Below are 23,736 nucleotides of genomic sequence, written 5' to 3'. Positions count from 1 at the left end.
GAGTGGTTGCTTCTCTGGAGTTTGTCGATGCTGTGCACAACCTCGTACTGGAGAATAAACGAATTTCAGCTAAAGCAATAGCAGACATCATGGGGATTTCCCTGAACATGTTTGTGTCATTATCCATGAACATTTGCACATGAGGAAGCGATCTGCAAAATGGGTCCCCAAATGTTTGACAACAGATCAGAGAAGCATGCGAGTGAAAACTTCCCGGGCCATTTGTCAGCATTTCTGGACTGATAAGAACTTCCTGGATCAACTGGCAACTATGGATGAGACCTGGATTTATTTGTATGACCCTGAAAACAAGGAGCAGTCAAAAAAGTGGAGGCACAGTGGTTTTCCTTGCCCATAGAAGATCGGAATGCAAAAATCAGTCACTAAGGTGATGGCGTCTATGTTCTGGGATAAGGAGGACATGCTGCTAGTGGACTACCTTCAAAATGGTTCCACCATCAAGGCAAGGTATTACATTGAACATTTGGGCCAATTGAATGCAGCTCTGCAGGCCAAAAGGTGCGGCAAGCTGTCCAAAGGAATCTTGTTCCTGCAGATTGTGGAATGCCCTACCACAAGAGGTAGTAATGGCAGATAATATAACAGCTTTTAAAAAAGGGTTGGATGATTTCCTCAGTACACAAAACATTGTTGGTTATAAATGACTTAGTGACTAAATGTAGAACTGGTGGAGGAAGGTTGAACTAGATGGACCTAGGTCTTTTTTCAACCTAAGTAACTATGTAACTATGTAAGACAACGCCTCCGCTCACACTGAACAAGCAACCACGACAAAACTGGCAGAGCTGGGCTTCCAGCTGGATGAACAAATGTGATGCCTTGGCCTATCAGGTCGTCACAAGGGTGCTGTTCAATCTGCCCTTCTGCATGGTACCTGCTCCTCCTTGGTTACGGGTCCTGTCCCTTTGGTGTTGCTAAGAATAGGTATACACAAACCCTTAGGAACACTCAGCACCACACCCACCAGACACCCATTGGGCAGCCTGAGAGGAATTGGGCTGTCTAGATGGAGGGATGGTAGAAGGAGGGCCAGAAGTGTCAGTTAGTAGTCAGTTCGAGTGCAGCAGTGACAGTGAAAGGTCACACTGCGGAGCTGGGCTCCTGTACCCATCCCAGGTGCCAGACATTGGCCTGGTCTGGAAGGAGCTGGAACACTGGTCGCAGGGGGTAGTGGCAAGGGGTACGGTACTTCCACGGAGGGGAGTTCGGCGGCCTTGTGCTACAACCGGGCAGGGGCCAGGGCACGACAGGGTACGCGGACTCTAGGCTGGGAAGTAGCTTCACACAGCCCAGTAATTTACCCGATGAGGATGGAGTCTTCAAGAGCCGTTCACCACCCGCTCCAAAATCGGGGTACTAGCGCAACAAGGGGAATAGGACTTCCCAAAACCATCCAGAAAATCCCAAGCGTGAACCCTGAGAGCAAACTCACTCCGTTAGCCACACGCGTGAGCGGGACCCGAGTAGTTTCAGGCAAAAGGGATCCACAAAGAGTAAACACAGTGCCAAGGGACAAGGCTTTAGACGAACCAGCAATGCCAAAAGGGCACGGACCCAGCGTGCTCCAACAACATCTGCAGGGCATTCAGGACTTTGGTTTACCCGTTGTCAGTGTCAGAATTCCTGGACTGTGTGCTCCTCTCCTCCCGACCGGTCCCCATCCTTCCACTACCGAGCCCCGGGATACTTTCCCTCTGCCCACGGAGGGGTTAACATCACAAGCTGCCATCCCATCGCTCCCAGGCACTCCCCTAAACACAGCAGCGGTGGTATCCTACATTACCACGACCCGTGGGTGGTGTCACAAACTTTATTTTTCACCCCTTTTAAATACTCCCCCTTTTTCATTTGAGTGGCCGCGCGACCCCGCCTCGGGTCAGGAGACCCCTCGAGCCACTGCGGATCCGGATCCGAGCAGCCCATCGGCTGTCGCGGGGGTGGCACACAACCACCTTATTCACCAGATCTAGCTCCCTCCGACTATCATCTGTTTCCAAACCTGAAGAAACACCTCAAGGGTACCAAATTTCACACCATTACTGATGCCATGGCTGCTACTGATGCCAGTTTTAGCACAACCAAAATCCTTTTTTTTGCTAGGCTTACAGAACTTGGAATACCGATGTAAGAAGTGTGTTGACATCAGTGGAGAGTATGTGGAATAAATGTAAAGTTTCATCATCCTATCTCGTTTCTTTCTGGGTAAACCCAAAGACTTATCAGCAGCCCCTCATATATGTGTACTGGATGTGTGCCTTAATATAGGGGGCTATATGAGGGCTCATCCTATTTACAGGGAGCTATGTGTGAGCTCACACTGTAAATATGGAGATATGTGAAATCTTATGCTGTATATAGGGGCTATGTGGGGGCTCATACTGTAAATAGGGGGTGATGTATGTTGGCTTATATAGCATATAAGGGGATCTCAGCATACTTAATTCTGCTCAATTTTGAGTGATACAATTGATATAAAATACAGTAACTATTATTAATATATTTATGTTACTATTGAGCAGAATTAATTTCAGCCTATTTGTCTCTCCAATACAGTCACAGTCTCTCGTGTGGCCAATCGGGACAGTTATTGCCCACCCCTGAAATTTTATGTATACCGATATGTTATGTCTAGTGCTGTACATAAGTGAAACAGATTAGCACAGCGTGGTTAGCGTGCCGCTGTCACTCTCTCTCATTTTGCATCTGCAGATGTGCACCTGTGTGTTTATCACGTGATCTGCCACATGATCTATCAAAGGGGAACATGTAACATGTCACATGATACATCAAGGGCTGGTGATATACATATCTTCTAAACTGCCAAGGGCCCTGGCTACTCCTAATCCGCCTCTGCTGGGAAGTCACCAATAACGTCACTCAACCATTGCATCTTCACTAGAGATGAGCGAACCAGCCGCGGTTCGGCTCGAGTTCGGTTCGCCGAACGGAGGTCTCGTTCGAGTTCGGTTTCAAAAAATTGGGCCACACACATACCCACCCCTTCAGTGGCAGCCCTTGTGCCCCAGTTGTACACTTCACAGCTAGATTTGCATCAAGCACATTCAAAAATACGCCATACTTAACCGTCCCCAGGATGACACCGGGGTAGGTAGCAAAGTCTTTCCTGATCCCAGCGCTGTGCATCTTGGATCATTTTTAAAAACACAGCAAGGGTTACTCCAAGAAGAGTCTCCCTTTTTTCAAAAAATTGGGCCACACAAACACCTTATCAGTGGCAGCACTTGTGCCCTAGTTGTACACTTCACAGCTAGATTTGCATCAAGCACATTCAAAATACACAAGCATTTACTCTCCCCAGGATGACACAGGGGTAGTAAATTCCTTGTGGATCCATGACTTGTTCATTTTGATGAACGTTAGTCTGTCCACATTGTCACTGGACAGACGCGTGTGCTTATCTGTCAGCACACACCCAGCAGCACTGAAGACACGTTCAGAGACAACACTGGCAGCTGGACACGACAAAATCTCCAAGGCGTAAGTGGAGAGCTCTGGCCATTTTTCAAGATTTGAAGCCCAAAATGAGCAAGGCTCCATTTGCAAAGTAATGGCATCGATGTTCATTTGGAGATACTCCTGTATCATCCTCTCCAGCCATTGACTATGTGTCAGACTTGTTGTCTCTGGTGGCCTTGCAAAGGAGGGTCTAAAAAAATTATGAAAAGATTCAATAAAACTGCTGTTACCAGCACCAGATACGGTGCTACTGGTACGTGTAGACTGTTGAAGATGACGAGACCGTCCCATGTTTGTCAAGTTACAACTGGGAGATTCACTCCCTGCACCTGCACGGTTGTTTGGTGGAAAAACCGAGCTAAGATCGAGTAACAGCTTCTGCTGGTACTCCTGCATACGTGCGTCCCTTTCTATGGCTGGAATTATGTCACAAAATTTGGACTTGTACCGGGGATCTAATAGTGTGGCAAGCCAGTAGTCATCATCACTTCTAATTTTGACAATATGAGGGTCATGTTGGAGGTAGTGCAGCAAGAAGGCATTCATGTGTCTTGCGCAGCCATGCGGACCAAGTCCACGCTGTGTTTGTGGCATAGAGGTGCTAACCGTTCTTTCTTCCTCTGACATCTCCCCCCAACCTCTTTCAACTGAAATTTGACCAAGGTCTCCCTCATCCGCTGAGTCTTCCATGTCCATGGACAGTTCGTCCTCCATTTCTTCATGTTCTCCTGCACCTTCCTCAACATTTCGCCTGCTACCATGCGCCCCTGTTGATCCCTGTCCCCCATGGTCCCATGCATGCCGCGTTGGTGATGATGAACGTCTGGACCTTGGTGATGCTGTTGTTTCTTGCGCATATGAATCCTCCTGTAGTTCCTCCCCTTCCTGTTGTCCCACCCCCTGACTCCGAATAGTGTTTAGCGTGTGCTCCAGCATGTAAATGACTGGAATTGTCATGCTGATAATGGCATTGTCAGCGCTAAACATATTCGTCGCCATGTCGAAACTGTGCAGAAGGAAGCATAGGTCCTTGATCTGAGACCACTCCATCAGGATGATCTGCCCCACCTCTGCATCTCGTTGGCCCAGGCTATACGTCATGACGTATTGCACCAGGGCTCGGCGGTGCTGCCACAGTCGCTCTAACATGTGGAGAGTTGAATTCCAGCGTGTCGGCACATCGCATTTCAGGCGATGAACCGGCAGGCTGAAAGACTTCTGGAGCGATGCAAGTCGCTCAGCAGCGGTGGTTGAACGGCGGAAGTGAGCAGACAGTTTTCGTGCCCTGTTCAGAAGGCTATCTAGGCCGGGATAGTGTGTTAAAAATTGCTGGACAACAAGGTTCAACACGTGAGCCATACAAGGCAGTCACCTTGCCCAAGCGAAGGGCCGCACCCAGGTTTGCAGCATTGTCGCACAAGGCCTTACCAGGCTGCAGGTTGAGTGGAGACAACCATTTATTAAACTCAGTCTCCAGAGCTGCCCACAACTCAGCCGCTGTGTGACTCTTATTTCCAAGACATTTCAAGCTAAAGACCGCCTGATGCCATTGCGCTCTGCTGCCAGCATAGTAATGAGGGGTGCGTGATTCCTTCTGCGCAGTGAGAACGCTGGTGGCCTGACCATGCAGGCTTGGGGCGGAGGTGGAGGACCCAGATGAGGTGGAGGAGGCAGAAGCAGTGGTGGAACTTGGACAGACAGAGGATTGACACACAAGTCGTGGGGACGGCAAGACTTGTGCAGCAGACCCTTCACCATCTATCACCATAGTTACCCAGTGCCCAGTCAGCGACATGTAATGTCCCTGTCCATGCTTACTGGTCCAAGTATCGGTTGTGAAATGCACCCGTTCACACACAGTTTCTCAAGGAAGCGGTGATGTTGTGTGCGACATGCTGGTGTAGCGCGGGCACACCTTTCTTAGAGAAGTAGTGGCGACTGGACATCTGGTACTGGGGCACAGCGACAGACATAAGGTCTCTATAATCCTGTGTGTCCACCAGGTGGAAAGGCAGCATTTCTGTAGCCAAGAGCTTACAGAGGGATAAAGTCAACCTCTTAGCTTTGTCATGGGTCGCAGGAAATGGCCTTTTATTTGTCCACATCTGAGGGACAGAGATCTGGCTGCTGTATGTAGACGGTGGTGAGTAGGGTGTCCGTGAAAAAATGCATGTTTGTGAGGAAAGTACAGGCGTAGACATGATGTTGCCTTCATCCAACGTTGATGCTATCGATGTCTGAGAGAGCTGTACACACGCACTTGTTTCCCCTTCCAAACCAAATGATGACCTACCAAGCAAACTGTCTGTTGCGGTTACAGTGGTGGAAGTTGTGCGTGGAAAACCAGGTGTGACAGCTGTCCCCACAGTCCTAGAAGATGAAGAGCGTGCCAATGCATCGGAAGGGGCAGGCAGTGGATGGTTCGCTCCGCTAGGCCGCATTGCAGCACGGTGAGCTTCCCACTGGGACATATGATATTTATTCATGTGACGATTCATGGAAGAATTTGTCAAACTGCTGAGGTTTTGCCCTCTACTAACAGAATCACGACAAATTTTACAGATCACATAATTTGGGCGATCTTTTTCTATGTCAAAAAAGGACCAGGCTAGGCAAGGCTTAGAGGGCATGCGACCTGCTGATCCACCCCGACTAGTGCTCAGAGGCACAGTGGTGGCTGAGGATGCAGTTGTAGATGTGCTACCAGTACTCCGACTCTGTCCAGGAAGGCGCAAGGTAACTTCGTCGTCAGTTGCATCCTCCTCCACCGTCTCTGTTGACCTCCTCGAGGGCCTGACTGTGGGTTGACAGTAGGTGGGATCTAGAACTTCCTCATCAATTGTTGTGTTTTCACTCCCCTCCCCCTCAGACCGAGCCTCTTCTTGCCCTGACCGAATATTTAAGTTGTCATCCCAATCTGGTATCTGCGTCTCATCGTCATCAGTATGTTCCTCATTGTCTATTACAACAGGTGTTTCAGTTTGTGAATAAGGGTCAACATTATGCTCAGAAACTTGTTCATCACGGCCTGAATCTGAGTCACAAAGGTTCTGGGCATCACTGCAGACCATTTCCTGGTCTGTACTCACTGTAGCTTGGGAGCAGACCTCTGATTCCCAGGCTATAGTGTGATTGAACAGCTCTGCAGACTCAGCCATCTCAGTTCCACCATACTGTGCAGGGCGGATGGAGACCTCAGAGCTGGGAGAAAGCAAGTGTGATTGGGATGACAACTCAGAGGACTGGTGTTTTTTGGATGCAGTAGTTGAGGTGGAGGAGAGGGCACTTGTTGGACCACTTAAGATCCATTCAAGCATTTTCTTTTTTTGGCCATCATCTACCTTTGTTCCAGTTGTTTGTGTCCGTAAAAAAGGGAGCACATCAGATTGTCCACGGTAAGTAGTAGACATCTTACTTTTGCTGGAAGATGGTCTATCTTCAGCAGATGTTAATGGAGCTTTGCCACCTTCCCCATGGACAAACCCTGTTTTTCCTTTTCCAACACGCCTCTTCCCCTTTCCACCAGCATCTGTCATTTTGCCACTTATTTTGATTGCGACAAGATTGTGCACTTAAAATGTGGTAGTAAAAATTGAGAGGTGGTGTAGATTGCAGCGGTGGTCTATCTTTATTAACAGCAGAATAAACAACAATAACTATTCCTGACAATGCAACTACGGCCCTTAAACTGGCAGCATAGTTTTCTAGTATAATGGCTTAGTAACAATGAGTTTGAGTGTGCAATGCAGTGGTGCTGCACATAGATTTGCACTAGTGGGACACTAATGGAAGTCCAATAGCCACTTTTAGGATGCCACTAAGTTTACTCAGTGTTTGCTAGTATAATAGCTTAGTAACAATGAGTTTGAGTGTGCAATGCAGTGGTGCTGCAAATAGCTTTGCACCAGTGGGACACTAATGGAAGTCCAACAGCCACTTTTAGGATGCCACTAAATTTAATCAGTGTTTGCTAGTATAATGGCTTAATAACAATGAGTTTGATTGTGCAATGAAGAGGTGCTGCACATAGATTTCCACTAGTGGGACACTAATGGAAGTCCAACAGCCACTTTTAGGATGCCACTAAGTTTACTCAGTGTTTGCTAGTATAATGGCTTAGTAACAATGAGTTGGAGTGTGCAATGCAGAGATGCTGCAAATAAATTTGCACTAGTGGGACACTAATGGAAGTCCAACAGCCACTTTTAGGATGCCACTAAGTTTACTCAGTGTTTGCTAGTATAATGGCTTAGTAACAATGAGTTTGAGTGTGCAAAGGGCAGGAGGGTACAGTGGCAGGGTTGGGGGTCTGGGTAGAGGAAAGGAAGCCTCACTTTCTATCTCTCCTAATGGGGAAATGCAGCAAGGAAATCCCTGACCTTAGCTACACAGACGCTGTCATCTTGTGTAGCTGTTAAAATCTGTTTTGACGGACCTGACTGTCACCTATGGCTCTGACCCTGCTGGTATTAGCCCTTACAAGGACTAATAGAAACTTCTATCCCTATTCTGTATAGCGCTGTGTGTAGAGCGTACACAGCAGTATCGGAGACAGGAGCTACGCCAGCGGTGACTGACACCCAGACGCAGAAGGCAGATAATGGCGTGCTGGAAGAAAATGTCCGTTTTTATAATGCAGGGACATGTGACATGGACATCCTATCACACATGCCGTTGCTTCTCTGGCTAAAAGCCCACTTAGCTGTGTGTGTGTCTGGGATTGGCTGACATGCTGGCCCGCCCCACTACACGCGCGTGCTTAGGGAAAGAAGACCAGGAAAAAGAAAAAAAAATGGCGATCGCCATTATCCAAACAGCAGTGATCTGAATGCACTGTTCCCGCACACTATACGCTGAAATTTCATAATAGTGTGAGTCACAGAGTGACTTACACTATTACAGCGGAAAGCCAGCTAGTAATTAGCTTGTCTTTTTGCTGCTAGAACCGTTCTCGAACGTAACTAGAACTATCGAGCTTTAGCAAAAAGCTCGAGTTCTAGTTCGATCTAGAACAGCCCCCAAAATCACTCGAACCGCGAACTGGAGAACCACGAACCACGCTCAACTCTAATCTTCACAGAACAGATGGCTGCTGAGCACTTAGATTTCATAGCACGGCAACTAAGTCATTAGACTAGTCCAGATAACGAATTCACCACCTAGAACAGACCTGAACCATGGAAATATAGGCAAAAACAAAAAACACAGTTTAATAAATTACTGTCACAAGGCAGGGGACAGTAAGCAACAAGGGAAAGGTCCTTTTTCTACAAAGGAAAGAAAAAAAGCCACTACAAAGTCCACATCACAGGGATCGTATAGTATGGACTACTATAGATCACCAGGACTTGAGTATTCTAACACTAAATTTACGAGATTGGACAAAAGAGTCTGGACATTTGATGGTGGAGTTGACATTGCAAAACAAGACAATAAACAATCGCACAAAGAATATATTAAGGGGTCATTAGGGACTGATCAGATTGGATACATCAGTTGTAAAAAGAAACAGGTCCATCATGTACAACCTTTCTCGATCAATTATACTTTTTCTAAAAGGTTATGTAAATCCCACAAAACCAAAAATTGAAATCTCTTATTCTTCTACCTTGGTGTCACTTTTATGACAAGAACCCTGCATTGTAACTTGAGGTTATAATGTGTAAGGAACTTTGGAGAATACTGCAGTCTTCTCACTTCTCGGTGCGGTAAGCTCCTAGCACACTCATAAATATCCCAGTGACAGTCTTTATCCAGAACATCTTATAACACTGCATTTTCCCCTTTTCTGTTCGCTCTATCAGACCCAATGAGAAACATTCGGAAGCTATTTTCTTAATTCATGGATCTGCGGCATTACAAAATAAATGCACCAGTCACTGAATTTCTGCAGGGGATGACTCGTAAAACGTTGATAAAAACAAGTTCACTAATAACAATTATACAGTAGCTGGAGGAGCAAATAATCGAGATAATGTAACTTACCAGTATTGCTCCTTCTATTATCTCCATGCTATCAGTCATGTCTAGAGAAAAACCTGGACTTTCAATCAGGAACATACAGTAGAAGACAGACCTTAATGCAGAACGTGAATGCTTTTAGGATATACTGTATCTATAGAGGAGTCATTCCTCTGAATTATCAAACATCTTCTGCAATTGTATGAGACTTTTAAAGAGTCTTCAATTTGGAGGATGAAAGTTTTACATAGAGAAACCAAAACCAAACTTATCGATAGAGCCAGAGTCTGCATTGCAAAATGAAGATAAGGACAACTGTACTGAACATCATTTATTATTTTTCTCTCCTTCATGACCAACTACCATCTAATTTATTTGAATCAATAGTGAAGCAGTTATGGCCGCTAAAAACTATGGTGGGATCAATCCAATTAGTTACATTTTATGCTAATTGGTGCTAACTGATGTGTGCAATGTGCCTGTGGTTCTACCATAATAGGAACTCTATGGACGCTGTCAATCATGCCTAGAGAGGCTTTATTAAAGGATCCAAGGAAGGATTGGTCCTGCATCAATAGCATATGGTGAGTCTGGGAGTTAAAGTACATTTTTAAAAAAGACAGGATCATTAATAAGGCATAAAAAAGACCAGATCAAAATAAAGGACTCAGATTCCTCATACATACTTTGGTAGAAGCAGTTGGAGACCGTCCAGAGACTTGACAAGTTCCCTTTAAGGGAATCTATCAGCAGTTTTTTGCTACTTCATCTGAGAGCAGTATAATGTAGGCAAATACATTCTGAATCCAATGATGTAGCACTTAGATTACTGGGTGCAGCAGTTCTGTTTCAATCAGAATTAGCTAAGCAGCAGAGCTGAGAAAGCTAACCCCACCCACCCACACCAGGCTCTCTATAGAGATTGTACATTGAAAGTGAAGTGTCAATCACAGCAGGGGCGTGCCAGACTGCAGTGCAGATGATATTGTAGTCTGAGTCTAAGGGGCACTTTGCACACTACGACATCGCAAGCCGATGCTTGCGATGCCGAGCGCGATAGTCCCCGCCCCCATCGCAGCTGCGATATCATGGTGATAGCTGGCATACCGAACATTATCGCTACGCCAGCTTCACATGCACTCACCTGCCCTGCGACATCGCTCTGGCCGGCGACCCGCCTCCTTATTAAGGGGGCGGGTCGTGCGGCGTCATAGTGACGTCATACGGCAGGCGGCCAATAGAAGCGGAGGGGCGTAGATGAGCGGGACGTAAACATCACGCCCACCTCCTTCCTTCCACATAGCTGGCGTGAGCCGCAGGACGCAGGTAGGAGATGTTCCTCGCTCCTGCGGCTTCACACACAGCGATGTGTGCTGCCGCAGGAACGAGGAACAACATCGTAACATCGGTCATTTCCAAATTATGGAAATGACCGACGATACACTGATGATACGATTACAACGATTTTGCGCTCGTTAATCGTATCAAAAAGGCTTTACATACTACGATATCGCCTGCAACGCCGCATGTGCGTCACTTTCAATTTGACCCCACCGACATCGCACCTGCGATGTCGTAGTGTGCAAAGTGCCCCTAAGTCTTGCTGCTTAAACAAGCATTCCAGGAAAGCAACATATCGGATCTTGACAAAACAGGCATCCCTGAATTCTAGGTTTTAACCCTTACAGCATATTGTCTTCAGCGTAAAAAAACCTTCTGACATCTTATCTTTAAGGGCTTAGTTGTGCTTTTCAACAGGCTGATAAATTGCAAGTAATGACAGATCGATCAGTTATATAGCAAGTTAATCAGCACCCATGCAACAACATTTGTCTCTGGCAAATATCTGGAGAGCTTTGTACAAATGATCGTTGGTGCAATCATTCCTATGAAAGCCTTTACAATATTGTCATCACCACATCCCCTTCATGGATGTACAGCTGACCAATAATTATTTCAGCATGAAGCATGTGGTAAGTAATGGTCGAGAGAATGATCGCTGATCGCTCACTCGCATAAATTATTAACAGTGAGCAATGATTGGAATAAAAGGTCCCACATGATAATTTGGGCGCTCATGAGCCCATGTAAAAGGCCCTTGAACCAGAGTCTAAATATCAAGTAGCGATATAGAGATTACTGAACTCACCACATTTCTTTTTGCTTCCCCCCTTGGCATAACACCAGACATTTTGTGTGTAGACCGAGTACAAAACAGCAAGGTTTCTTCTTCGGCCAATAGCCATTTTAAGTGCAATTTATGAGTGTTTAAGGTTATATAGATGGTTTTCATTGCAAGAACTGATACATATTATTACCCCATTGAAAATGGAGAATTAATGGCTCTTAAAATCCACAAGCAATCCTACAGATTCTAGAATCCATTAGAAATACCACAAATGCAATCTAAAGGCAATATACTTCTAAAGGTCAAGAATGTTTCTGTTACTAAAGTAGAGTGGTCCTTGCACTTCACCACATAAATAAGCTTCTCGTTGAGGTCACCTTTCATGTAGATTTTATTGTTACATAGTTTCAAAATTCATAGTTTCAGTTTTTAACTTTGAAGGAAGACATAAATCCATCGTGTTCAACCTATAGCTTAACATGTTGATCCAGAGGAAGGAAAAAACCACATGAGGCAGCTGCTAATTGCTCATACTAGGAGTAAAATTCCTTCCCAACTCCACATACAGCAATCAGACTAGGTCCCTGGATCAACTTTTACCAACAACATAACATAGTTTTCAAGAAAGTCATCCAAGCTAGCGATGAGCGAGTGTATTCATTTCTATTCGTAGAATATTGCGGTATTGGGGCTATTCGTTATATAGTGGGTAATGGTGTATTCGCCTCGCTATATTCGATGTCCCGCCCAGCCGTTTTGGCACCTGATTTCCAGCCAATAAACATGCTGGGTTTCTTGAGCAATCACACTAATGCTGCAGCCATCTTTGTTGTAGCATTATTGTGATCGGCTAGGCGCTCAGCGTCATAGTGTCTATAAAAGACCTTCCACCACCATTTTGCGCACACTGCATCCATAGCTTGCTTTGCATCCGTGTAGGGATAGAGCGTGCAGCTGCTAGGGAGAGTGTAGGCTTCTTAATAACACAAAAATACCTTTTCTGGGTTACCTGCAGCATAAGTCAGTGTAGCATTCAGAGGGAAAGGTTTCCGAGTAGGGAGTGCTTAAAGCAGTGTGTGTCACTACCTCCATAGTACTGTCCAGAAACCAGAATACAATAGCTCTTTTAAGAGCTGATAGCACTGGACAAAGTCACAGCAGGGAGGCAGAGATTGTGGATTAGGTTGGGAATCCGGATCTGTTTCCACAATAGTTATGGTTTCACAGCCTGACTTGTGCTGTCCATCCACGTCAGCCACATTCATACATTGCCAGTAGCCTTTGCAAATACAAAGCAAGACTCTAGCATTTTGTGCTGTCTGATACATTAAACACACGTTCCTGTTTCCACAATAGTTAGGGTTTCATGTCCTGACTTGTGTCATCCATCCACGTCAGCCACATTCATACATTGCTAGTGGTCTTTGCAAATACAAAGCAGGACTCTACCATTTTGTGCTGCCTGATACCCAAAATGCACCAGTCCTGTTTTCACAATACTTAGGGGTTCACAGCTTGACTTGTGCAGTCCTTCCACGTCAGCCACTTTCATACGTTGTTAGTGGCTTTTGCAAATAATTACAAAACAGTACTCTAGCAATCAGTGCTGGCTGATACACTAAAGCACCATTCCTATTTCCACAATATTTAGGAGTTCACTGCTTCATGCTTGACTTGTGCTGTCCGACCACATCAGCCAAATTAATACGTTGCTAGTGGCTATTGCAAATGTGCCACCCCCGCGCCAGCAGCCGGGCTGCTTGGATCCGGATCCGCGGTGGCTCAAGGGGTCTCCGGACCTGGGATAGGGGTCATGCGGCCACTCGGATAAAAAGGGGAGTATTTACATGGGATGGTATGGTTAAAGTTCGTGACGCCACCCGTGGTGCGTGGTAAGATTGAGTACCACCGCTGCGATTGGGAGTACCCGGTGGAAATGGTGTGGGCAGCTAGGTGTTTTAACCCCTCCACGGGTAAGGGGATGCCCCAGAACTCGGTGAAGGTGATGGGGAGGTGCCGTTGGGACGGTAAGGGTCACTTGTGTACTCACTCAATCCAATAACGCTGACACCGACAACTGTGATAACCAAAGTTCTGGACACCGCTGCTGCTGAGAGGGAGCATGCTTGGATCCCGTGCCCGTTGGTGTTGCCTGTTAGCCTGTGACCTTTGCCTTGGCACCTAGTTTTCTGGTTAGTCCCTCTAGTGTAAAACTAATCGGGTCCCGCTCACCAGTATGGCTAACTGGGTGAGCTTGCTCTCATGGTTCACGCTTGGGATTTTATGGACCATGTAGTGGGAAAGTCCTATCCCCCTCGTTGCGCTAGTACCCCGATTTTGGAGCAAGTGGAGAACGGATCTTGAAGGCTCTGTCCTCATCGGGTAAATTGCCAGGACGCCTGGAACTACTTCCTGACCTAGGGTCCACGTAGCCAGTCGTGTCCTGGCCCCTGCCCGGTGATGGCACAAGGCCGCCGGCTGTCCTCCTCGACAGTCTGTGCCCCTTGTCACGATCCCCTGAGACAGGGGTCCAGCTCCTACCAGGCCCAGACCAACGTCTGCCACCTAGTAGTCTCAAGGAGCTGTTACGGGGGGCTGTCTGATAATAACTGAAAGGAGTATCAGACAGTCAGGGTCCACCGTGCAAAGACTTTGCTGCAGACTATGGCAGAGTGCAATACCTCTGTTAACTCACAGAAGGATATAATAAGTAAGTAAAGCAATTCCTCCCTTACTTGGAGGGTGTGTGGAATGATCTCTGTTAATAATCACAGAGACAAAGGCAATGTGTGCGAAATGGCACCTACCTAGGTCCGCTCTTCTAGTGGTGCAAAAGAGACGAACAGCAGCGTAAGCCGCACAAAGCTCCTACCTGCGTTCGCTCCACTAGTGTGCGAGGACACGAACCACTAGATATGGCACCTGCCTAGGTCCGCTCTTCTAGTGGTGCAAAAGAGACGAACAGCAGCGTAAGCCGCACAAAGCTCCTACCTCTGTTCGCTCCCCTAGTGTGCGAGGATACGAACAACTGCCAGACGCAGTATAAGGAACGTTACCCTAGCGGCAACGTCCACCTACGAGTAGAATCACAAGGCCCAGCCAGACCATGTGCCTCAGGCACCTGCCTATGTCCGCTCCCCTAAGAGGTAAGGATACGGACAGCAGCCGAAGCTGTAAGGTATAAGAACGCTACCCTGCCGGTAGCGCTCACCTAGCATAGACAGAGGAATGCCTAGAGGAACGCGCACAGAGCGTCTACTCATATGCATGAACCAAGAGGACTGAGCACCATGCGGCGTGTGTCAGGGTCTTATATAGACTCTGTGCCTCATCCAAGATGGAGGACACCAGAGCCAATCCGCTGCCAGAACGACAGGAGTGACGTCATGCTGGCCTATCACCGAGCAAGACGTCACAAGCACATGACCAGCGACCAATCGGCATAGAAGGTGTCAGAGACATGTGACCTCGTGTCAGCGATGATGTCACCCGCACATGTGCAATGGCTCCAAGATTGGACTTAGTCTCCAGCGCTCGCACATGTGCAGTAGCAAGAAATCTGGACTTAGTCTCCAGCGCTCGCACATGTGCAGTAGCAAGAAATCTGGACTTAGTCTCCAGCGCTCGCACATGTGCAGTAGCAAGAAATCTGGACTTAGTCTCCAGTGCTCGCAGCAACCGTAACAGGAGCCCAGCTCCTGACCTCCTCTCTCTTTCACCTCCAACACTGCACTGGCCTGCTCCTGACATTCCTGACCTCCCCTTCAACCAACTCCCCAAGTGGGCTACCCTATTCCACTCAGGCCGTTCACTGGTGTGTCTGGTGGGTGTGGTGCAGAGTGTTCCTAGGATTTTGATTAGCTTGTTCTTGGCAACACCAAAGGTCAAAGACCCGTAACCAAGGAGGAGGTGGATATTGTACAGAAGGGCAGATTGTACAATATCCTGTGACGACCTGATAGGCCAGGACATCACATCCCCCCTTGGTTAAACGTAGCTTGTCCCCGAGCTCCAGGACATCAGAAGTTTATTATTTATTTTTTTTAAACTGTAAAAAAAGGTAATAAAAGTTAACATTTTTATTCACACATACATAGCACTACCGGTTTCAATGGTAGCTGAGACTCAACCTGCTCCGTTGCAGCCTCTACCCACGACAGTCCAGTCCCAATGTCCCAGATCCCGTTAACCCGCCACCCAAACAACCTGACCCGCTGCATACCTATGGTGGGTCTGTGATCAGGTTAAGGTCCCGGGCGTTGTGTTAGATGACTCTGGTGGGCACAGGAGGTGCAACTATATACAAAACACAAGTTCGTGTTGGTCACGCCAGTCCTGTGACCGTGGTCCATTTTTACTAAATATATAACTAAAAAAGTCTATGTACCGGTTTTACACACTGTAAAGAATCGTGTTGCAAATCATAACTTCTCCGTTTATTAAAACCCTTATTGACTATGCATTTATTTACTAACATTTTCTATATGGAAAATAAGCTATGAAAAACAATAAACGAAAGCACCGATACCTAACAATTTTATGGCATCGTTAAACCACTGATATCTTCAACACTCTTCTCTGTACCCCCGTGGAGGCTGTCCAAAGTTAGCATGGGTCAATCTCCTTAACTCTGGGCCCTCTTCCTCTTCTGGTGGCATGGCAACACTCTCTACAGGTTCCTCACCCTCTGTGTTAGGTATTGCTGGTAGGACTCTACGTGTGCGAGGCAAGGGTATAGGCGCTACTCTAGGTGCTGGAGTGGGTGCAGTGTCAGTAAGCCTTTCCTGCTCTGATTCTTCCACGGATTGTGGGAATGTTAACACAGGGACTATTACTGCTCCATTCTGCATTGGTCAATCTGCCGGAAAATCACCTAGAATGGTGCGGATCATTCTTTTTCTTCCTTCCACCACTTGAAGCTGGGGCTGAGGTTCATCTGCCACTCTTAAGGGTTCTGGGAACTTCTTCAGATGGTCTTGGGATACCGTAGCCGTGGTCCTTCCTTGATCCTTGCTGATTAGGCAGGTCTTTTGGTTATCAAAGTTGGATGGCTGTACTACATATGGCTTCTTTTCCCACTGATCATCTAACTTGTGCAGCTTTCTCTTCCTTTTCAACACAATCTTGCCGGGGGGCGAAGGGGGTTGCTTTTGCTTGCTTGTTAAAGTTCCTTTCTTGCCGTTCCCGGGTTTGATTAAAACTCTCTTCAACACACTTGTGAATCTGCTTGTACTGGATCTGGCGATGCGAGTCCCAATCCTCTCCGGGCATGTAGGTTTCAGGCAATTCAACCTCCATTTCCAAAACCACTGGAAGCCTTCCAGGCCGAGCTCTCATCAGGTAAGCTGGGGTACACTTGGTGGATCCCACCGGAATGTTGTTGTAGATGTCTACCAGGTCTGGTAGTTTTTCAGGCCACTGGTTCCGCTCCTCAAGAGAAAGGGTTTTCAACAGATTGATCACCAGGTTGTTCATCTTCTCACATATTCCATTCGTCTGCGCATGATAGGGTGTGGTACGTATCTTCTTGCACCCGTACGGACTGCAGAACTCCTGGAAGATTTCAGCCTCGAATACAGGGCCTTGATCCGTAAGGACTCGGTCAGGGTACCCATGTGGCCTACAGAAGTGTGCCTGGAACGCCTTTGCCGCAGTGCTGGCAGTCAAATCTTTAACGGGCACCACCACCAAAAACCGTGAGTAATGGTCGACCATTGTGAGCGCATACGTACACCCACTTCTGCTGGAGGTCAACTTGACATGGTCCAGAGCCACAATCTCTAGGGGCTGCTTGGTGACAATCGGCTGAAGTAGTGCTCGCTGACTGGTGTCATCCTGCCTTCTCAAAGAACAAGGGCCGCAATTCCTACATCAGGCTTCTATGGAGTCTCTCATTCCTATCCAGTAGAAGCGACTTCTCAGCAACATCTCCAGCTTCTTCCATCTAAAGTGCCCGACCCCATCATGGTATGCTTCCAGCATCACTGGGACATACGCCCGGGGTACCACGATCTGGCAGATCCTCTCGTGAGTCTTAGGGTTGGTTAAGCTCCTGCATAGCTTGCCTTGGTGAAGATAAAGCCGACTCTGGTCTTGCCACAATTTTCTGGCCTCCTCTGGGGTGCCTGGTTCAAGACAGGCATCAGCTCTGGCCAGCAACGCTTTGACTAATTTGATTGCAGGGTTCCTGTCCTGGGCTTCCTGCCATCCATGGTGAGGCAATGGGTCACAGGTCATTTCTTGCTGATGAGCACATGGTCGAGGCCACTCCACAGACGGGGGCTGATGGAACGCAGGCAATTCAACCTCTTCCAGGTCATCTTCATCCTTCCCATCATCAAACAGATGGAGCATCCTGGACAGCGCGTCTGCGTTGGTATTCTTGCGACCAGCCCGGTACTTTATGACAAAACCGTAATTTGCCAACCTCGCAACCCAACGTTGTTCCAAGGCTCCCAGCTTTGCTGTATCCAGATGAGTCAACGGATTATTGTCCGTGTACACTGTGAACTTGGAAGCAGCAAGGTAATGCTTGTGTGACGCCCTGGACTAGCCAGGTAGTCACAGATAGCGTCCCGCACAACACCAGTCCCACACAAGGTAACACCAGCCAAACCATAAACCCTAGTCACCTCCCTCAGAGCTTGATGGACACACCAGGGGGGTGGAGCCAGGCAGTTGGCCACGCCCACCGAGGAGTTCAGAGGGCCTTAGGCAGTTAACACAAGTGAGTTCAGTTGGAGTCTAGTCAGAGAGTGAAGCTGATTGGAGGCAGGCCTGTGTGTCAGGTCTTCAACAGACTGACAGGTGCCGGGGTCGGAGCCCTGGTACCTTGGCTAGGAGGCATACGGTGGCCTAGCCTGCAGGAGTCAGGAAGATGGCTCAGTGGAACCGTGGCGGACCGGGACAGGGTAGTGGCCCACCGGTACTGAACGGGGGAACCGACTGGAAACCGGAGCACACAGGCTGGTACGCAGACCCTGAAACGAGGTCCAGAATCCACTGGACTGAGTTAATTCACTGATTGCGGTCTAGACTATAGGTCCTTAGCCACCCAAGTCCCGATTGAAGACAACAGCCCACCGAGATGGATAGAAAGCCACCGCACAGGCAGAGAGATCCCAGGGGCCAGCGTCTGCGAGCAAACGGGCTCCTCCGACATATACAAAGCCGGGGAGTGGACTCCCGTCGCCGAAGCACAGGCAGTCTACACATACACTACACGGTGCAGGAGAAAGGCAAAGACCACCGAACCGGGTGGGGGACCAGACGCAGCTGGCTGCGGGCACCGACCACCATCAACTTTGTTTACCAGAGACTTGTGTGTGTAAATAACAGGGAGTACAACAAACAGTGCCATCCGGCCGCGCACCACCCTGCACCGCCCAGCTACTCTACCCAATGGGTCCCGAGGCCATCATCCCTGCCCACAGAGGGGTTAACATCTTGCTGCATAACCATCTCCCCCGGGTGCCCCGTAACTGCAGCGGTGGTGTCTACACCTTCACCACATCCCGTGGGTGGCATCAGGAACTCAAACACGGCTTTGGCCGTACACCTACCTACCACCCCCCTAAGTACCGCCAGCCCCCTTTCAGAGCGAAGTGACCCCGGGTCCGGAGGTGCTCGAGTCACCCACCAACGAACCCGGATCCGAGCGGCTTGGCTACAGCCGAGCGCAGGGTGGTACACTTGAACCTTTCTGTCACGGCCCATACGAGTGCCAGGAACTCCAGCTTGAAAGAGCTATAATTCTCCGGGTTCCTCTCTGTGGCCCTCAACGTCTGACTAGCGAAAGCTATCACCTTCTACTTGCCCTTCTGCACCTGTGACAGGATGGCCCGAGCCCCACATTACTGGAATCTGTATACAGTACGAACGGGAGACCGTAATCGGGATAGGCCAGGATTTCGTCCCTGGTCAGGACAGACTTCATCCGTTCAAAGAAATCTTCTTGCTCCTTACCCCACAGGAACAGAGGCCCTGACGATTTGCCTTGTACAGACTGACCCACCAGAAGGTCCTGCAAGGGGACCGCCATCTGTGTGTACCCCTTGACGAACCTTCGATAGTACCCCATCATGCCCAGGAATTGCCGCACTTCTCTGACGGTGGAAGGCCTTGGCCAGTTCTGTATAGCTGTGATTTTCTCGGGGTCCAGTGCCACACCTTCGGCCCTCACCACATGCCCTAAGTACTGTATCTTCGGCTTTAGCAGGTGACACTTGGATGGCTTGAGCTTCTTCCCGTATTTGGACAGGGCGTCAAACACCTCTGCTAGGTGTTCTAGATGTGTTTCATATGTCTTGGAGTAGACAATGACATCGTCCAGATACAGCAAGACGGTTTCGAAGTTGCAGTGACCCAAACAGCACTCCTTCAGCCTCTGAAATGTCCCTGGCACATTGCACAGTCCGAATGGCATGCTGTTGAACTCACATAGGACCATCGGGGTAGCGAATGTGGTTTTCTCCCGGTCTTCCTCGGCAACAACTATCTGCCAGTATCCACTGATGAGATCAAGGGTAGAAAAGTAAGTAGCAGACTTCAAGGCAGCTAACGATTCCTCAATACGGGGCAAGGGGTAGGCGTCTGTGTGTGATTTTGTTAATTTGTCGGTAGTCTACACACATCCTCATGGTACCATATTTTTTTCTCACAAGTACCAGTGGGGCGGCCTAGGGACTGCAGCTGTCGCGGATCACTCCTGCTTCCTTCATGCTTCTGAGCATGTCTGTCACATTGGTAGTGGGCAGGTGGTATGGGCCTATACCTCTCCTTGATAGGTGGGTGAGTGCCTGTGGGTATGAGATGTTATACCCCTTTTATCCGTCCAAAATCCAACGGGTGTTTGCTAAAGACCTGCTTATACTCCTTGACAACACTGTAGACCCCTTGCTTATGATGTGGAGGTGTAGAGTCAGTGCCCACATGTAATTCCTGATACCACTTCTCTACCAGACCCTGGGGGCTGTTACTGGCAGACTGACCAGGCTGGTTTGAGGAACCTGTGGCATGGATGTCATCTGCATTAACTACAAACAGCTTGGCTATGGTGGCATATCTGGGCAGTGTGACTTCCTCCTCCCCACAATTCAACACTTGCACGGACACTCTCCCCTTCTGGACGTCGACTACCTCTCTGGCCGTAAACACGGTGGGCTAATGCTCTGATGGTAGGGGCTCTACCACTGCCTGGTAATCCTGTCCCCGGGAGCCTACAGATGCCCTGCACCATATCATCATTTCACTTCGTGGGGGCACTACAAGAGGGCCTCATCCATCACTCGTACACCACCTATCTCACCTTCAGAGAGATTTACCCGATGCCGCTGCAGGAGGGCTCGGATCGCACGTAGCAGGACTCTCTGCCACCCTGCTTCTGCAGTCTCAGACAGCTGTTGAAGCAAAAACAGTACTTCTCCCATACAATTCTCAATGACATTTGTACCTAAAATGATCTTCGGGTTCCGATCACTAGGGTAATTTTGTACTACTATGAGGTCTGGCCTCGTCAATTCTACCAGGCCTGCCTTTATGGTCATCTCCTTGAACCCGATTTGAGTCACTAGTAACCCATTGACGGCATAGATGGTAAGCTTGTCATCTGGTCGGGTAAGTTTGTCATCAAGCCAAAATTTCTTATATAGTACATAGGGAATAGTCATTACCTGGGAGACGGTATCAAGAAGCACAGAGGTTGGGATCCCATCCAGGGTGATGGAAACGATGGGCCGTCCCCCTACATACAGCTCTCTTCAGTCTGCTGGGTCTTGGGAGCTTATTCCTGGGGATTGGCCCTTGGCCCCAGGGGTTGCCCGTTTTAAGGACAGCTCCTTGCGTAGTGGCCAGTCTTGTTACATTTATAACAAACAGGTAGTCCATACTGGTCATTGCTCCGTCCTTTATATGCCAGGGTCCGCTTCCTCATCCAGGGGACGTTCTCTGGGCAGTCAGCCAGTTGGATTTCCCTTGACGGGGTGCTCTTCGACTTGAGCTGCATCGCCTCCAGAATTCTTGCGACGTCATTACTCAGTTGCTGTACTTGGGCAGACAAATCACTTCTTCCACTTCTGGACGTGGTTAAAGGAGCTCACTCTGGTAGTTCCAAGGCAGGGGGCTTCACTTGCATCGGGGATGTTCCAGCTTGCCAGGATGGGAGTGGAGAGTCAGGAGCCTCTGGGGGCTGCAAGGCTTTGATCGTCCACTCTTTCAATGTAGCAAAGTCCAAAGCAGGATGCTCCAGGGCCCACAGCCGGAGTTGTTTGCGGTCCTCTACTGACCCCAAGCCTTGCAGGAACTGCTCCACTAGCATTTTGTTCCCCTCTGGCTCTCCAATATCGTTGGTCAGTCTCAGGGTCTGCAGCGCTGCTTGTCACTTTAAGGCGTAATCCCTAATGCTGTCTTTGGGACGTTGTTTGCAGCAGTAGAACCTCACCCTCAGCTCAGCCTCAGTCCGGGTCTCAAATGCAGCTCCCAATCTCCTGAAGATGGCGGGTACCGAGACCCGATCCGCCTCAATCCATGTCTCCACTTCCAATTCGGCAGTGCCGGTTAGCTGCCCAAGCAGTACAGATGCCCACTGCCGTCCGGTCAGGGCATACATATCGAGTAAATTACATAATTTTCTTTTGAATCCCTGCAGCACGTCTGGTCGGTCATCATACTGTGGGAGCCAGGAGGCGCCCGGCACATAGGGCATCGTTATCGGCATTATTGGAACAACCACCTCGGGTCCCGCTGGTGCTGCCGCTCCAACAGCCGGAGCGGCGTCCGCCGCACCAGCGTTACCCTAGTCGGGTGGAGGCAGGGTCGCCACACTTCCGTCGTCTAGAGCCGACATCTTTGCGCGCCCCCATGGTTTTCACCCAGCACTCTTTCACGCGCTGTGGCCCTCTGGGAACTTCCAGTTCCAGCCTCACACTCAGCACGAAGGGCGGGGCTGTTGCTTCGCAGGGAAGATGGCGTTTTGGCACAAAAAGATGGCAGAAAATGGCGGAAATGGCAGGAAAAGGAATCTTGACTCACGGTTTTGGCTTCAAGGCGCACGTCACCCAGGTGAGTGGGTCCTGCTCGAATCCTGTTTGTGACGCCAAAATTTCAAAGGTGTGCCACCCCCACGTCAGCAGCCGGGCTGCTCGGATCCGGATCCGCAGTGGCTCGAGCGGAAAAAAAGGGAACCAGCACGATCTGAAATTGGCATGCATCATATAAAAAGTGAAAATTCACAAATTTATTCCAACTGTACTATAATAAAAAAATGAGATTTTTAGCAAATAATTGATCAATTTTCCGTACCCGGGGGGTCGGGGTTGTGCGGCCACTCGGATAAAAGGGGGAGTATTTACATGGGATGGTATGGTTAAATTTCGTGACACCACCCGTGGTGCGAGGTAAGATGGAGTACCACCGCTGCGATTGGGAGTACCTGGTGGTGATTGTGTGGGCAGCTAGGTGTTTTAACCCCTCCACAGGTAGGGGGATGCCCCGGGACTCGGTGAAGGTGACGGGGAGGTGCCGTTGGGACGGTACTTACTCAGTCCAATAACGCTGACACCGACAACTGTGGTAAACCAAAGTTCTGGACACCGCTGTCGCTGAGAGGGAGCACACCTGGATCCCGTGCCCGTTGGTGTTGCCTGTTAGCCTGTGACCTTTGCCGTGCCACCTAGTTTTCTGGTTGGACCCTCTAGTGTAAAACTAATCAGGTCCCGCTCACCAGCATGGCTAACTGGGTGAGCTTGCTCTCAGGGTTCACGCTTGGGATTTTCTGGACCGTGTAGTGGGAAAGTCCTCTCCCCCTCGTTGCGCTAGTTTCCCAATTTTGGAGCGGATGGAGAATGGATCTTGAAGACTCCGTCCTCGTCGGGTAAATTGCCAGGATGCCTGAAGCTACTTCCTGACCTAGGGTCAACGTACCCAGTCGTGCCCTGGCCCCTGCCCGGTGATGGCACAAGGCCACCGGCTGTCCTCCTCGACAGTCCGTGCCCCTTGTCACGATCCCCTGAGACCGGGGTCGAGCTCCAACCAGGCCCAGACCAACGTCTGCCACCTAGTAGTCTCAAGGAGCCCAACTCCTGACCTCCTCTCTTTTTCACCTCCAACACTGCACTGGCCTGCTCCTGACACTCCTGACCTCCCCTTCAACC

The 23,736-nt window shown here is 48.9% G+C and overlaps 1 protein-coding gene across 4 annotated transcripts in view; it reads right to left on the bottom strand.

The window, feature by feature from the left end:
- The window catches only part of ANO3 (anoctamin 3), a 680,216-nt gene that overhangs the window by 359,552 nt on the left and 296,928 nt on the right, over positions 1–23,736 (bottom strand). The window contains exon 1 of one of the 4 annotated variants that reach the window (XM_075325494.1): positions 9,484–9,618. The exons of the other annotated variants lie outside the window; for them this stretch is intronic. The gene's annotated coding sequence lies outside the window, so the exon portion shown is untranslated. Of the gene's footprint in view, positions 1–9,483; positions 9,619–23,736 lie in introns of those variants that run through there. 4 annotated transcript variants of the gene reach the window in all.

The sequence above is a fragment of the Anomaloglossus baeobatrachus genome, chromosome 10 (assembly GCF_048569485.1).
Source record: "Anomaloglossus baeobatrachus isolate aAnoBae1 chromosome 10, aAnoBae1.hap1, whole genome shotgun sequence".
Taxonomy (NCBI): Eukaryota; Metazoa; Chordata; class Amphibia; order Anura; family Aromobatidae; genus Anomaloglossus; species Anomaloglossus baeobatrachus.
The sequence above is the reverse complement of the archived record's forward strand: the minus strand, read 5'-3'. Positions and strand labels throughout refer to the sequence as shown.